At 38.0% G+C, this 13,103-nt stretch overlaps 1 protein-coding gene across 1 annotated transcript in view; it reads right to left on the bottom strand.

Moving 5' to 3' along the window:
- The window catches only part of USP25 (ubiquitin specific peptidase 25), a 2,531,105-nt gene that overhangs the window by 432,264 nt on the left and 2,085,738 nt on the right, over positions 1–13,103 (bottom strand). The window lies entirely within an intron of this gene.

Genomic DNA, 13,103 nt, shown 5'->3' with positions numbered 1-13,103 from the left:
CAGGGTACAGCATTCCTGCAGCCCCCCCATAACCCTTAAGTGGTGGCTATGTCCCCATACCTGAACCTCTAAATATTTTACCCCCAAGGTTTTTCACTTTGAGCTGGCAGCCTGTTCCCACATTTGTACTGCAGCAGTCAGACAGCACCAGTGGGATACAGTTATTTGGTCAGGTCATCATTCAAACTACAGCCATTAATTCCATGTCACAATCCTAACTTAACAGTCATAAGTTTTTAGTAGTTACTAAGAGGATGAGAACATGGATACACAGCATTCCCCTCACAGGGTGTCTCTTTTATAGGACATGTACCCTGCAGACCACCCACTGGAAGGAAGAGAAGGAGCAGACCAAAATGTATGACGGATTACACCTACTCAGTCACCTTGGAATCCCAAAGAATGATCTGGAGATTGCTGTTTGGTATAGGGAAGCCTGGTCTACCTCACTCAATTTATCATCACTGCCTTCTGCCAGACCTATAGTTTAGAAAAATGACCAAGATAGGACTTTTTAAAAAAAATAATGCCAGCTTCGTTATTAGTATGGTGGTTGGGCATTTGTTAGGACTAAGGTCTGAAATATGGTAATGGCACAAAATTTGGAAGATGAAGGGATGTGCATCCATAAAGAACGCAATGCCTGATATCATGTTGGGCGCCAGAGGGAACTGTGCACTCTACCAAATAATCAGCTGCAGACTTGTAAGAAATAAGCTCAGCTGTGATGCAGGAGAACGACAATCCCTTTGCAGTACGATGCTTGCAGTCTTCTTTCCTTACCGCTCTCTCGCACTAAACCTGTGTTACCCTCTATCACTCCCCTTTGGGTGCAGAATATATATCATTGTCTTTTGCCATCTTCGCAACTCTTGAGCTAGCTATGACCTTACAAACAATACTCTGGATGGGTCTTTCCAATCGAACCATAAAGCTGGATAATTTCAACACATTTTCATCTCCTATGTAACTCAATACCCTGCCAGTGTTCACAGTTGTCTTTTCTCACTTTTAGCTTACAGTTAGGTCATCTGATACAGGTCCCTTTTTTTTGTTCTCTCCACCCCTGGCTTCCTACTTTCTGGCTTTCTACTCAGTACACCCCCCCCCCTCAATCCTTCACAAACTCTAACAGCCACTCCTTTCATCCTCTGGACTTGCATCAATTTTTCTTGGGCTGGGATCGGCATGGAACTTATGGGCATTTTGGAAGTCTTTTCGGCAACTGCTTTGGTGAGGAGCAGCGATTTTTTTAATGTTATAACTTACCCTCTTGCCCATCCCAGAACTGTCCGAAGGCTACTCTCCTCTACATGGATCAGATCTCCCTTCGTGGAGGACAGAGTAGAAAGTTCTGTCTCCCTAGGACAGGCGCAACCATTCCCCCCTGCCAGCACCTCAGACACCCAACTAACTGAACCTGGGTTGCTTAGGTCAGATCAGGGCTTTATGAACTGAAGCTATCATGACTCAATTCATTCCTACAGTCCCCCCACCTAGAAAGTACCTTTGTATGTATCCGACACCACCGCTGTATCAATCTTTTACATAACTTATGCCATCGACAAAAATGAAAACATTATTTTATTCTCACTGTTAAGTTAAAGGCACCAGACAAAGAACTAATGGTAAATAAAAAGTAGTAATGTACTTATCAAAATACTGAATCCTTGTCATCTCTAGCAGCTCTGCTTTGACTAGTTGGAAATGAGACGCTAGATGAATCCAGTCTGGTAGTTCAATCAATTCTCTAAATGCTCAGTCTCAAACTCCCTCCTATAATGCATCCACTCCACACCCTTCCCAAACTGTGTTTGCTGCAGACTCCCAAGAGTTAAAGAAATATTGGAATGAAACAGTAGGACATTGACAGACAGGTCAACTAAATCCACCCAGTGAAGAAGTAGTCACAATTTGGAAAGGGGTAGTAGGCAGGATGTCAAAAGTGGAGGGACTAAGGACGTCAAGGGTCCAGAATTATGGCAAGTCCATGAGTTCTGTATCTTATGTCATCCTGTTCATCCCCTTAATGGAATGACAGAATGCCCTTGAGAATGGTAGTTTCAAAGCAACATCGAGATCTGGAGACAAATCCAGCTTGTAATGCTTTGGACAAGGAATACAACTTAGACCAAGATGCTGCCATACAAACGTCATCTAAAGAAGAATCTTTGAAGGCGGCAGCAGACTGTGCCACTGACCTGGCTGAGTTTTAGGCTTCATTGGTAGGAACTTGTTTTTTTAATTACAAGTAAAGGTCACACACCTTGAAAGCCATGTGGACAGAGTTGTTTTAGGTAACTTGTGCACTAGTCCAGCAGGTGCAAAGGAAACAAACAGCTGGAAATCATTTCTGATGAGATGTTGTACAGTGCAAACAGGACTGGAATTGCTTATGAAAGTCTAAAATAAAAAAGAATTCACCTCTAAGGTTACCTGAGAAACAGGAGTGGACGATGAAAAGGTTGATTGATGCTGGACTCCGTGACGCAACCTTGGAGGAGTTTAGGTTGACTCGCACTGAAAATCCTAAATAAGGAAATGAGGATAGTGCATATACTGCTCTAAAATTATTACCAACGTTGTTAACAGGAGAAGGATAGTGCAATGAGGATGTATTGCGTGCCACTGAGGGTAGTGCATATACTGCTCTAAAATTATTACCAACGTTGTTAACAGGAGAAGGATAGTGCAATGAGGATGTATTGCGTGCCACTGAGGGTAGTGCATATACTGCTCTAAAATTATTACCAACGTTGTTAACAGGAGAAGGATAGTGCAATGAGGATGTATTGCGTGCCACTGAGGGTAGTGCAAATATTGCTCTAAAATTATTACCAACGTTGTTAACAGGAGAAGGATAGTGCAATGAGGATGTATTGCGTGCCACTGAGGGTAGTGCATATATTGCTCTAAAATTATTACCAACGTTGTTAACAGGAGAAGGATAGTGCAATGAGGATGTATTGCGTGCCACTGAGGGTAGTGCATATACTGCTCTAAAATTATTACCAACGTTGTTAACAGGAGAAGGATAGTGCAATGAGGATGTATTGCGTGCCACTGATGATAGTGCATATACTGCTCTAAAATTATTACCAACGTTGTTAACAGGAGAAGGATAGTGCAATGAGGATGTATTGCGTGCCACTGAGGGTAGTGCATATACTGCTCTAAAATTATTACCAACGTTGTTAACAGGAGAAGGATAGTGCAATGAGGATGTATTGCGTGCCACTGAGGGTAGTGCATATATTGCTCTAAAATTATTACCAACGTTGTTAACAGGAGAAGAATAGTGCAATGAGGATGCATTGCGTGCCACTGAGGATTAGTGCATAAACTGCTCTAAAATTATTACCAACGTTGTTAGTAGGAGAAGGATAGTGCAATGAGGATGTATTGCGTGCCACTGATGATAGTGCATATACTGCTCTAAAATTATTACCAACGTTGTTAACAGGAGAAGACTTTCCAAGAGAAAAATTTTAATTCAGCACAGGCTGGTTGAAAGGCAGAATGAGTTACCGTTTCTAATGAGTTGTTCAGGTCCCATTAAGGTGTTGAGTCTTTGATGGGGGAAAAATAAGAAGGTCTTCATCACCCCCCTTTTCCCATTTTCTGCATGGAGGCAGGCTGTTGTGTCAACTGTCAATGTCTCGAGTCAAAGCCCCTCTCCTATCTTATTCCACAGTCATGCCTGATTGTCACAGATCTTCTCTCACACAATCCATCCACCTGTTTGCTGGATGCCCTTCTTTCCTCTTACCTTGTTCTTGTATTTCATACTGAAAAAGTATAACATAGTAGTGCAACATTACACGTGTAAATGTTATAATCTGTTAATCTAGTGGTACCACTACAAGATGTTTAGTTTTTATTCATATAATTTATATAGTATACAAATTTATACTATTTTATAGTGTTTATTTTGCCACTCTGTACGTGTTTTTAGGCCACACAGGTAAGTGATCTAGACATTATGTGTACATTCTTTATGGTGATCACAATACAGTGTTTTTTTTTCCCCCCACTGTAGTGCGATCTTGGATTGATGCATTTAATTTACGGGGGGGTGTGGGGGGAACAGCCCCCCTGCAGAAACGTAGCAAAAAAGTGTGTTTGTTAGTTTGGTGGTGTTATAGGTGGAGGGGATTTTATTTACATGTGCTTTGTAGTTTTCGATGTTGTGATGCAAAGTTTCAGTATTCTGAGTTTTAGATGTTTTCGATGTTATGGTCTCAGTGTTTTGAGATTTGATGTTTTCAGTTTCAGATGTTTTGAAGGGGAACCGTTCCAAGTCCACAATATGGTCAGTGGGGGGTAGGTGAACTACCCAGGCACAGGGTCAGGATCTTCTCTGGTGCAACAATTCAAGGGTCTTGCCAAATATTGCATCCTTGGTAAGGGTATATAGGGAACAACCTTCATTCAAGTCAGTGTCAGGAGACAGGGAGTTAATGTGCCTCCTTTTGCAAGTTTGTTTTCCTCAGTGGATCTGGCGGGAAGTCAACTGAATCTCTTCAACATTTCTCAGGGGACCTCCTTAAAAGGCTGGATGAAGCCCTCGCATCTGTGCTGCCTTAGGGAAGGACAATATTTAAATGGAAGAACATATTGAAAGGTGCCCAGGGGTGCAGCAGAGGTTAAAAAAAAACATATACAGTCTTTCCTGTAGCGGAGATAATCAAGGTCGATGCAAAGTCCATCTGAACAGAAGACTTCTGAACCAGTGCCACAGCAGTCCCCAGTGGACATGAATAGCACTGAAGATGGACACACTGACATCAATAAACCAAATGACTCCTGCATCAAGATCAGAGCTGATATTTCAAACAATGAGGACACCCACACTGAGAAAAGCACTGAACTAATCAAAGCTGAAGGAAGTGACAAAGACTCAGGAATGAGGGCTATGCTCCAAGTCCTCATCAACTCAGACGATTTTGGAGTTGAGTAAGTTGTATGAAGAGTTGGTACCAGACTGCATAAACAGCTCCGAGCATACTCTCAACCTCTTAGAGCTAGTCTGGGCAAAGCCACTAATAAAAGTAAGACAGAGGCCCAAAAATAGGGAACATTTTAAATACTACTCCTACACACTTAGAAAACTGATAGAAAAGGTTTTATGAATTTTATGAAGGGTTTGAAGTCTGAAACTCAAACATCTATTATTTTCTAACTTCAGTCTTTAATGATTTACTACTAATTTGCCAGAAAAACACATTATGAACGGACCAAAATATGAGGTAAAAATCTGGACATTCTACGAAGATGTGTACAGTCGAGGTGTATGGCTCTAAGATCTTCAGACCGGTTTGGGAACCAGGAAAGGAGTATGAGATAGAGACAGAGGGGCAGCCCGATCCACCCTAGCAACCAATGGCAATAGGATGATACCGATATTAATCTGCACCTTCACAATGACCCTCTTCATCCTGTCTCAAGAGCATGAGTGCTCTGGAAGGACTTAGTAGACCTGATGGAGGTAGCAGATGGCAGGCAGGAAGGAAAGTACCCTGAGACACCTTTTTCTGATAAACAGCTGCTGGATGTCCTGTTCGGTGACCTGTCAGAGATAATAATGGTCGCTATGGGAGGAGCCTGCCACTGGAGAGACTGAATGTACTGATGTCACTAACAGTGATTGGGGGGTCCACTAACAAGGCCCTTTGTTGACAGTAGAGGCTTGGCTCTTCAGGCTTCCCTTTTTATCTTTCTTTCTCTCTCCCGCCTCTTCCCAGCTTTGTCCTTATCACATTTTTTTGGTGTCTTTCTGTCTTGTTCGGAAGAAGCAGAAGTGGGAAGCAATCCTTTTAATACAAAAGTGTTTTTTTGCATTCCTGTAGGAAATGAGGACCAAAACCTTTATGTAAGACAAAAGCCACTTTTAAGTGACCTGTTCCGAGTCCCAGACATACCACATACAGACTTTGGATATTCTGGGGCAGGAGTGTGTGGTCACACTGGATGTACTTCTTGAAACCCTTTTTGATGTTCCACATAAACACTTTACAGTATGTTACTATAAACACTACTAACACAATTGCACTGAGCAAAACTGTCAACTATAAAGTGCAAATTTCTAAGAACTTCATTTTTTTATAAAAATTCAGTTGAAATTATCTAGAGAGAGAAAAGCCTTAGAACTAAAAAAAAAAAAAAAAAAAAAAAGAAGAAGAAGCGTAAAAGAAGGGCCAAAAGGAAGGATTAGGCTTCCATGTCGGTCACTAAAGGGAAAGCAGCTAGTAATAAGAACGCTAATCTAACCACTACGTTTTTGTTTTAACAGAAGAGTAATAAGGACGGTCTGCTACAAGGAGACCTAACTAAACAGGGAAGACTATAGAAGCATGTTTCATAAACAGCACTTATCCTGAGCACTTTGGATCCATGATGTTTATTGCTGAACAGCAAATTGTAGCAGAGGCTGAGTGGGAAAGTGAACTGATCAATGGCTCATTTTCCACCAGTTGAACCAAACAGATTGGAATGACAATCATACATGTTTAGACTTAATCTACTGGGGGACTTTCCTTGGTGGGCCTAAGACCTGGTCCAGTCATGCTCTTTTTCCTAAGCAGCTCCTGCACTTAAGGACATGTATAATGTACACTAATGCCCACTAATGTCACAAACAGCACTAGGAAAGCAGGCCTCATCCTGGAGCCTGGGAGTCTAACCAGTGACTGAGCATACTTTTTTGCTAATCAGGAAGATACCTAGGATGTTCATACATGCCTACCCTGTAATATAATTTGTGTTATATAACTTATGTGCCTAAAATACCATGGGTTCTATTAGAATGTATGTTTTAGTAATGGATGACTTGTGCATTTGTTCCTAACAAAGAGAGATCCTTAACAATACAATCATACACAACGAACACACTTAGAAACTACAGTTGTGTGTAAGAACTTACCATAACAGGTTATATAATACTTATCACTGTTACAATATTCCTTATAATAAGCATAACCCTGCACAGGACAGCTGTATGTCCAGTCAGCATACCAAAGCCTGGACCATTTCCATGCACTGTATGTAAGAGGTATGTCCGACATTCAAGGTTTAAGGGACATAAGTGACATACATGCACCAAATCCTCAGAACTGAATTTCCGACGAAGAACAGGTGCAGCAACTGAGGAAGAGAAGAAAGATGGTGCATGTACAGCCAGAAAAAAGGGAGAAAAGCTGAAACCTAATGGGGGAAGGAAGGGGGGCACTGCATCAGTGATAAGTAGGACATCTATTATCATACCTCTCAACCTCTTAGTGCAAGAAATCTGGACAAAGCCTAACAAAATGGGGGGACAAAGGCTCAAAAATAGGGACACATTTTAAATATTGCTCTTATAAACTTAGACAGTTGCTAGAGTAACAGGATTTGTGTTAACATACATTTTCTGAACGATTTGAAGCCTGGCACTCAAATGTATGTCATCAACTGGTGACTTAAATTCTCAGATCATCCTTGTGATTTGCATTAAACCACACATTTTATGAGGAACAGAGCAAAAATATGAGGCAAAAATCTGGACAGTTGAGAGGTATGATTGTTATGGCAAGTACTTATACAACTGTACTATTTCCTACCTTAGTCACTGTTGCAGTATTCCTTACGACAGTGAGAATACACAAGCTAATGTATAGAATGGGGGGGGGGGGCTGAGAAAATCTCAAAACAACATGGAGGAAGGACCTAGCAAAACTTGCTCTACCCTTGAAAGCAGATCCAACTTGTAGTTTATAAGTTCACTGTACTAGGTTAACTGCCCTTGTAGGCCATTTTAAGCCTAGCCATTTACCCCATGTGAGAATCAAATCCTGCAGCTTCCATCTGTAAAGTAAACACCTTAACCATTATCCAAAATAAAGGAAAGGAAATGCCACGGAAGCTCCAAAACAAATTTGTATAATTTTTAATCCACGACAGCAACAGTAAATCCACAACACAGCAACACAGCAACGGAAAGGCACCAACATAAACGCTATTAAGTCCAAATGCGTTTTCGTTTGTATCTCAACACTTCATCAGATGTATTTTGTTAAGCAATTCTATCTAGTTTAAATACTCCATTCAATAAATTAATTAAAAAATTCACCAATTAAGTTAATACCACCATTTAAAAAGACATCCTTTAAAATTACCTTAATCCACTTGTTAATATATCACCATTTCATTATATGCAAACATCTTTAAAAAATAATTCAAAACTCATACATAATTAGAAAATAAATATTTGCTTATATATTCTAACAGGAATTAATATTGTTAATGCATTGAATTATATAAAAATGCAATGTCTTGATTGTGACAAAAATATTAACCAGTGAATAAACTGCCATCTAGTGACCATACATATATATTGCAATTGAATTGTTGATTCCCAAAGGGAATTTTCTGAAAATTAATTTACATCAGTAGATAATTAAATAAATGCCTTTTACACAAAATCAATGTATAGCTAAGCTCTTAAAAACCAAAATAATTCATATATACATATTTAAAAATCCATTAAAAATGCCACAATATTGTAAATGTGTAAAATAATTGTGTAAAATAATTAATACACTAGACACAATTGTACATATAGGTTAAATAAGAAAGAAAAAAATATACATATATATAAATATAAATAAAATATATATATAAATATTTTACAATTTAGCTGCCCTTAACTTCAAAATAGGGAGTATGCTTGTGTATTCATTTAAGCCCGGGGGGTTGTAGGCCTCCAGCGTGATTTGCCACCAGAGCTCCCTGTATTCAATCTTTTCCTCCCAGAGTCCACCCCTTATATCTTTCTCAGTGTGTTCAATAACTGTAAATGTAAAGCTTGCTTCAGGACATTCCCTTGTATGTCTATATAGGGCATTAGTCTCCTTACAATTTTTAACATCATTAAGATGTTCATAGATTCTTCTTCTAAGCTTCCTTTCCGTTTTCCCTATATAGAATGAAGAGCAAGCTTTACAAAAGGCTAAGTATATTAAGCCCGTAGAATCACAATTATAATAATATTCTTCGTTGGTTATTGTTCTATTTCTACTTATTATATTTATACTATTACCATTTAGTATATATGGACATTGTGCACATCTACCACACTTATATGTACCTTTTTTCTTTTGATCATTCAAATTATTGACTTTCTTATTCTCCAAAATATTTCTTATACTGTGTGCATTTTTATATACTACTTTAGCTGGAATAGTTTTTGCTTTTTCTATATCAGTGGAATTAATAAATCTATTCCACTCTCTATGGAAAATCTGATTTACTTTGTTGTTCACACCATTATATTCTAAAGTAAGGGCTAAATTGTAATTTTCCTGTACCTTGTTAGAAATTTTGTCCATATTAGGATTGTTCATCAGTCCGCCTCCTCTTATTATGGGGGCAAACCTAGTTGATCTTCCATTTTCAACTTCCTGTTTAGTTTCATTAATAAGTTTTTCTGGGTATCCTCGATCCCTAAACATTTTACTTAGTGTATCACATTCTCTTATAAAATCTTCATCCGTACTAGCCATTCTGCTACCCCTCACGTATTGACCTTTGATAATGTTTCTCTTACAATGTGTGGGGTGTGCACTGTTGTAGTGCAGATAGGAGTTACAATAAGTGGGTTTCCTATACACTTTACTCTCTAAATTAACTCCTTTCTTATAAATCTCAATATCCAAATACTTTAAGGAGGTATTAGATATTGTCCAAGTAAATTTCAAAAAACTGGAAGTCTGATTCAAATATTCTAAAAACTCTTTCAGATTCTCATTACTTCCTGTCCAAAGAAGGACTATGTCGTCCAGAAATCTACGATATAGTACCCACCATTTACTAAATGCACATTTCAACACATATTTTTCTTCCCACTTTGCCATTACCAAGTTAGCAAAGGTCGGGGCACATGCGGCACCCATCGCAACGCCCTGAATTTGCTTATAAAATTCACCATTGTAATACAAAAAATTATTCTGCAGTACAATGTCCATAAGACAAACTGATGCCAATTTAACATCATTGGTCAGGCTACTGTCTTCATACACTATCTCTTCATAAAATTCCATACCCTCTTTATAGGGAATAGAGGAAAAGAGGTCTATTACATCTATAGTAACAAAAGTAATGTTATCTATATCCACTATTCCAGAGACGTCTTTCAATAAATCCCATGAATCTTTTAATACTTGCTGTCTATTTACCCATAAACTTTTAGTCTTATTGTCGACAAATTTGGCCAAAGTATGTGTCTTAGATCCTTCGGCCGAAACAATAGGCCTTAATGGCGGATCTATTTCATTTTTATGGGTTTTAGGTATACCAAATATTAATGGGATTTTTGGTTTTTCTACCTTCAGGAAGTTATACATGTCTTGATCTATGGTACCTTCATACAGCATGTCTTTTAAATGCATATCAATTCTGCTGTATGCAATATTTATTTCGTTTTTAGATACTATTTCGTATTTAGTGTTATTCCATAAAATCTTATACATTCTACTGTCATATTCTACTTTATCCATGATAACAACCCCTCCCCCTTTATCGGGCTTCATTATTCTTAAATTGAAATCATTTTTCATATCATAGAGCAGTCTCTTCTCATTTTTCCCCATGTTGTTAGGAAGTTTGGTAATGTCTAATTCTTCCTGTCTAATTTCCTTCTCTATCAATTTCTCAAAACACTTCAACTGGGGATGTATAGGTGGGTTGTAAATGGATTTCTTCCTTAAGGTCATATCTGTTCTGTTTACAGAATTAGAAAACATGAAGTGTAAATTAATTTTTCTTAAAAACACTTTGATGTCCATTAATGACTTTGTAATACTCCCTCTATTATATGGTATGTATTTGAGACCTTTAGAAAGCAGGTTAAAATGGTCCTTTTCTAATTCTAAAGGACTGTAATTGTAAATATTAAAATTATTATATGTCCATTTGTTATGATCCTGTGTTATAATGTCTAAACAGGGTGGGGTTAGGGAATTCAGGGGGTGATTAACCTCCGTTAATACCTCCCCCTCCCCCTTCTCCCCCCCCTCCCATAAAAATTCCTTTCATTACCAAGTTGTTTGTTCATAATTCTTTCGGATCTTCTCAAAGGGGGAAATTCTTCATCATACTCATTCTCACCTTCAAATGGTACATATTCATTAGCTTGCTCCCCATTTACCTTATTATTTTCTTTATAAAAATTGTCCTTCTGACCTCTCCTATTAGATGGTAATGGATAACACATATTGTTTTGATATTCATATATATCACGGTCCATCTTTTTCATTTTTCTCTTTATAAGCTCATCTATGTTATTATCTATGTCTTCTAACATTAAAGTACTTATTTCTTTCTTCTTCAATGGAAAAAGTAAATCTTTCCTAATATTTTTATCCAGTATTTCTATTTCTTTATACAATTCTTCCTGTAGTCTAGTGTTCTCTTTCACCATAAGTTTCAGCATTTCAATACCACAATTGTTAAAAATCTCTATCAATTCTTTGTGAAAATCAGAATTTATTAAGACATTATTAGGTATTTATATATTCTTAATCCCTTAGGTACAATCCGTTTAGCTATACATTCAGTTAAATAACCATTTTCAACATTTAAAATTCTATGCTTGTTCATTAATCTATATAAAATATTCAGGTTGTCCTTATAAGTGCTATGGCAACTTTGCACTTTAGGACACTTTTTGCTGTCTTTAAAGTCAAATTGATGTAACAACCAGTCATTTAACTCCTGTGTATTGTTAACAGTACCTTTCCCAGCAGTACCACGAAGTGGTCTCTTATCACGCTTATCCCTTGCTCCGTTTGCCTCCACACTGGAAGTATCTTTTAAAGCATTTGGCGTGTTTTCAGGGTTAAAGCTACCTCTAACTCGTTCCCTGTTGCAGCCGGCGTCATCATTCGCGCCCATAAGCTCCATTTCGCCATTACCGATATCCGCACTCGCTAGTTCCGACCATTCGGTTCTCTGTGGGGAAGCAGTCTCTCTCCTTCTTTGTGCCGTTAGCAGCGTGGAGGCTACGGGGGTAAGAAGGTTGATAAGCTCAGTGAGCTGTCCTATGAGCTTACGCGTCATACCGACGTCTTCCTGCAAAGATTTTGCAGGTACTTCCTGGCTTTCCATTCCAACCACGAAACAGACTCAGAAAACCAAAACAGAGGTAAAACAAAACTTGTAAATCCAAAATAAAGGAAAGGAAATGCCACGGAAGCTCCAAAACAAATTTGTATAATTTTTAATCCACGACAGCAACAGTAAATCCACAACACAGCAACACAGCAACGGAAAGGCACCAACATAAACGCTATTAAGTCCAAATGCTGCTTGTATCTCAACACTTCATCAGATGTATTTTGTTAAGCAATTCTATCTAGTTTAAATACTCCATTCAATAAATTAATTAAAAAATTCACCAATTAAGTTAATACCACCATTTAAAAAGACATCCTTTAAAATTACCTTAATCCACTTGTTAATATATCACCATTTCATTATATGCAAACATCTTTAAAAAATAATTCAAAACTCATACATAATTAGAAAATAAATATTTGCTTATATATTCTAACAGGAATTAATATTGTTAATGCATTGAATTATATAAAAATGCAATGTCTTGATTGTGACAAAAATATTAACCAGTGAATAAACTGCCATCTAGTGACCATACATATATATTGCAATTGAATTGTTGATTCCCAAAGGGAATTTTCTGAAAATTAATTTACATCAGTAGATAATTAAATAAATGCCTAACCATTATGCCAACCACCCAACCAAACTGATTTGTCAGAAGTGGGATTTGAACCACGCCTCCAAAGAAGACTGCAACCTAAATGCAGCACATTAGATTGCTCTGCCATCCTAAACTTTTTTTTTTTTTTGTGCTTGGCAAAAGACTGTATAGAAGGCCAACTCGCAGCTTTCAAACTGGATTATTGAGACCCTTAAAAAGCTCCAGAAGAGGCAACCATCCTAGCAGAATGAACACAAACAGACGTAGGAAGCTGTTTGCCAAGAAAAGAACAAAAGGAAATGGCCTTAGAAATTCAAGAAATGGCTTTCTTAGAAACAGCCAAATCTAA

The sequence above is a fragment of the Protopterus annectens genome, chromosome 5.part0 (assembly GCF_019279795.1).
Source record: "Protopterus annectens isolate FY-2018-M chromosome 5.part0, PAN1.0, whole genome shotgun sequence".
Classification (NCBI taxonomy): Eukaryota; Metazoa; Chordata; order Ceratodontiformes; family Protopteridae; genus Protopterus; species Protopterus annectens.
This window is presented reverse-complemented; position numbering and strand designations above follow the sequence as displayed.